Genomic DNA, 4,090 nt, shown 5'->3' with positions numbered 1-4,090 from the left:
GGGGTATGCAATTTTCTCTGCACGTGAGAGGCAATGGTTTCGTCGCATCTCTAACCATCAATGTAAAAGTTCTTCAAGAACTCTTGTGCGGCCTTCAAAAGGAACACGGGTAATGGGCTCCTTGGCAAAATGCACAGAACGCATTGTGACTGATTTGGTGCACCTTTGTTGCAGCCGTGTGTCAAGGTTTACGCCACTTCAGATTGCTTGTCTCGCCACGTTCCGCATTTAAACATTTGGTAATATCTGTTCTCCCGTCGGTTCAACAGCCGACAATTCTCATAGGGACGCATGTGTAGGGGTTATTACGGAGAGAAGGGCGGACAGAAAACACAGGGTGTCTGCACCCACACACGGGTGTCTACATCCACGTCCGCATCCGTTAACCACAGGGGGGCCATGGGGGCTCTGTGATCCCCCATAACCCCGCCCCTCGGAGAGAATCCCTATAAAAGGCGGGGAGCCAGAGAGCTCGGGGCCACGGTGGAAGAAGCTTACCAGTGAAGTCTGAAGACCGGCAGAATAGGCCCTGGGACTCACCTGTCTCGCTGCCCTTGTCAGGGCCGAGCTGGGCAAGCCAGCGGCGCGGCCCCAAGAGCTTCCGGACCTCTGCTCTTGTAAGAGCAAGGCCGGCTTAGCTGGGTGCCGGGATCCGTGCTTTACCAGGGCCGGATCCGACAGCCTCCCGTAGCACTATTAGAGTAGGACTAGGAACAGGACAGGGGAATTAGTGCTAGGGGTGTTTTCCCATCTAGTACGGGTGAAGGGGCCGTTACCCCTTCAAATATTGTACTGTCCTTGAGTTTAATAAAAGAGTGTGCCTCGACTCCGTCGTCAGCCTCCCTGGAACTTACTACACATGCACCAAGATACTGTCAAACACTGCTCCATTTGTATTGAGTTATTCACGTGACAGTGTTCCATTGTTTTCTTGTTTCGTTGGAACATAATACATCTCAATAATTCAGCTACAATAGTGTGATGTAAATAGTGCGGTCGACAACGACAACAACCTAGAAACACGATTCAATAAAGTGGCCTATTTCGATTTAAAGCTTTCGTGACTGCAGGGATTCATCTTCTTGGTTCTTTCGGTAAAGTCACGGAGAAGGGAAGTAATAAAATAGGAGGTGGGCGGGGGGTTTTCAAAGTCATATTATGCCCGTGCATTATGCAGGATTAGCAGCATCAAAGGGGGGGGATAGGGGTAGCATTAATAAAGGGAAGGAATGTTAATAGTATGTAGCTGCAGTAAGTAAACAACCACGTCAAAAACTAAAGTATAAACTACATAGTATCATCAGTATACTAAATATACTCTCCAATAAGCTGAGCATAATATGACTTTGAAAACCCCCTGCCCACCTCCTACGCATTTCACAAGTAGTACTAATCACATACCTGCATTTCCCATAAATATGCTAAATTCCTCTTGATATGCAAATTATTTTGTCAAGGCGCCCTTCCCCCCTTCCAACCAGCTTAAATATACGCTCCAAGCATGGTGGTGTTTCATTCAGACGATGTCTCCCCAGCAGACCTGATCTTCACCTGAGGACGGCTGCTTGCGTTGTGGCCGAAACGTCGTGAGAATTATGTTGTTATGTTTTATTTTTATTATTTTATTACTTCCCTTCTACGTGACTTTACCGAAAGAACCAAGAAGAAAAAGTGGCCTATTCTTTGAGTCTTTCCGTAAAGTCACATAGATAGGTTCAAAAAATAATAAAATAAACGAAGAAACTACGACGTTTCGATCGCAACGCAAGCGATCGTCCCCCTTTTTCCACCTGACTTTACCGAAAGACCCAAAGAATATGAGTTCCTGTAGTCACGAAAGCTTTAAGACAAGAATTAATAAAGTGGCCTGTTAATGCGTTTGTTTATCACATGAAGCGATTTACTGTACTTGTGTGTATTGCTTCATACTGGAGGGTAAGTACCGTTTAATGCAGGCAATAACAAAACGTGGGATGAGCTAACGCTACGTACAAGAGAAACAATATTAGGTTTGCTTACTAACAATATTTCCGACTCCACGTATCAAGTGCCACTGATGTTCGGTTCAAGCCATATCGTTGTACAGAGTGTTTCAAATTAGATTGAAGCGATGCTCACCACCCGTTAGCTCACCTGGGAAATCGGTGAAAGTTACAGATTTCTACGCTTGAACCATTATGTTCATGAGACGACCACTGTGGAGATCTTACTGAACAGTACTTTATTGACGATGGAGGGAACCTGGCTGTACACGCATATTGTTACACACACGATTTCTCAAGTTGTATGTGTGTAGAGAATATCAACTTAACCATGACCTCGAGTTATAATGACCTGCAACCATAAATTTTCAAAGAGTATGAAGTAACCTTCTCCGTTTGTTGACGTTTGCACTTTGTATCGACTAGTCTCTCCACATATCGTATAAACCCATGGTGTTTTGTATCCACTATACCAGCGAGAGGCCTTCAAACTGTGGCTCGCGAATCCCTGGGGGGCACGTAAGCTCTCGTCAAGGGGTACTCGAGAATTAATCGTGTAAAGGCGGACAATATTTTTCTTGCACTGCATGCCTTTTAAAATAAAGTGTACTTGCTACAATAATATGTTCTGTTCCGTGAGTTTGTTCAAGCGCCAAGACTAGCTCTTAACGTGTACTCATGCAATCTTGATTTGAAGCTTTTGTGACTGCAAGAATCCATACTCTTTGGTTCTTTCGGTAAAGTCACGTAGGTATAAAATAAAATAAATCACGACGTTTCGGGCGCAACGATGATGGACGCTTGTGTTCCGCCCGAAACGTCGTGATTTGTTTTATTTTATACCTACGTGACGTTACCGAAAGAGCCAAAGAGTATGTACTTATGCAATTTGAACTCATATACTTTCTTTATCTTTATTCTAGGGGTGCCACGGTGGTTTAAGGTTATCTCCCTCGCCTGGTATGCAGAGAGCCCTGGGTTCGATGCCGACCCTGACGCCTGTTTATTTGGAGTTAATATGTTCTCCCCGTGCGAGCGTGGAATTTTTTCTCCGGGTTCTCCGGATTTTCCCTCCACGTTTATAAACACGCGTTTAGAGTATTTGGCTGCTATAAATTTCCATATGATAAGCCACTTCGTTGAGCCATCATTTGTGGCCAGGTTGCTTCTGAAAAAGAGCTCTATAGCTATATATATTTTACCTGGTAAAATAAAAATATATATAAATATATAGTTTAGTTGTATTTGTTTATCGTGATTTGTTAACGTTTTCTATACTTTGCACTCCGATCGTTTTTGTATTCAGTCTTGATGTGAAGCTTTCGTGACTACAATAATTTATACCCTCTGGTTCTTTCTTTAAGATCACGTTATTTTTTTCTACGTGACTTTCCCGAAAAAAACAGAGAGTACGTTTTTGTATTGTTTGTTTTTTTTTTGACCCGTCCATACTCGATATCTATGGAAAAAGAGCTTAATGGATAATCGGATTTGTCCAGGATATGTAAAGATTCTGAATCTGATCTCAGAAGCGATTACGCGGTCTGCAATATAGAAAAAAAATCCACTGCGCAATACAATTCGGCACGTCGCTGTCCGTGGTGCTGAGCGTTCAGGCTCTGTCGTGACCACGTGCTCGGAGCGACTCTGAATGTATCAGCGGCGCCAGAGGAGGAACATTCGCGAATGGAGCGCCGATTTAAAGGAAGCGGCGATATGCTGAATAAACACGAGAAGTGGAATGTAACAGGAGGGTCACATAGTCGTTTAATGACGATTCTACAGGAACTCAATGATCATAGCGCACGGGCACTTTGGCCAGAAACCCCTACTCCGAAATAGTTTTCGTTGACTCCACGATGTGGCGCCACCGCTGCAAGAGATGTGAAGGGGTGGGGGGGGGCATATAGTCGGCTGAGGGGCTGGGGTGAGCCTTTCTCGGTGCTGAAATCTTCCTCGCTCTCCCCGATCGCCTTCGTGTCGCGTCACCATCACCACTTTCCAATCCGTGTGCGCTGCCGCCCACCCCCACCCCACAGGTACCTATAATAGCGAGTGACGACGTCTTGCAGAGGCCAGGGAAGACCGCGTTCCCTGCGCTCGCGATC

Source organism: Lampetra fluviatilis, chromosome 9, assembly GCF_964198595.1.
Source record: "Lampetra fluviatilis chromosome 9, kcLamFluv1.1, whole genome shotgun sequence".
Classification (NCBI taxonomy): Eukaryota; Metazoa; Chordata; class Hyperoartia; order Petromyzontiformes; family Petromyzontidae; genus Lampetra; species Lampetra fluviatilis.
The sequence above is the reverse complement of the archived record's forward strand: the minus strand, read 5'-3'. Positions refer to the sequence as shown.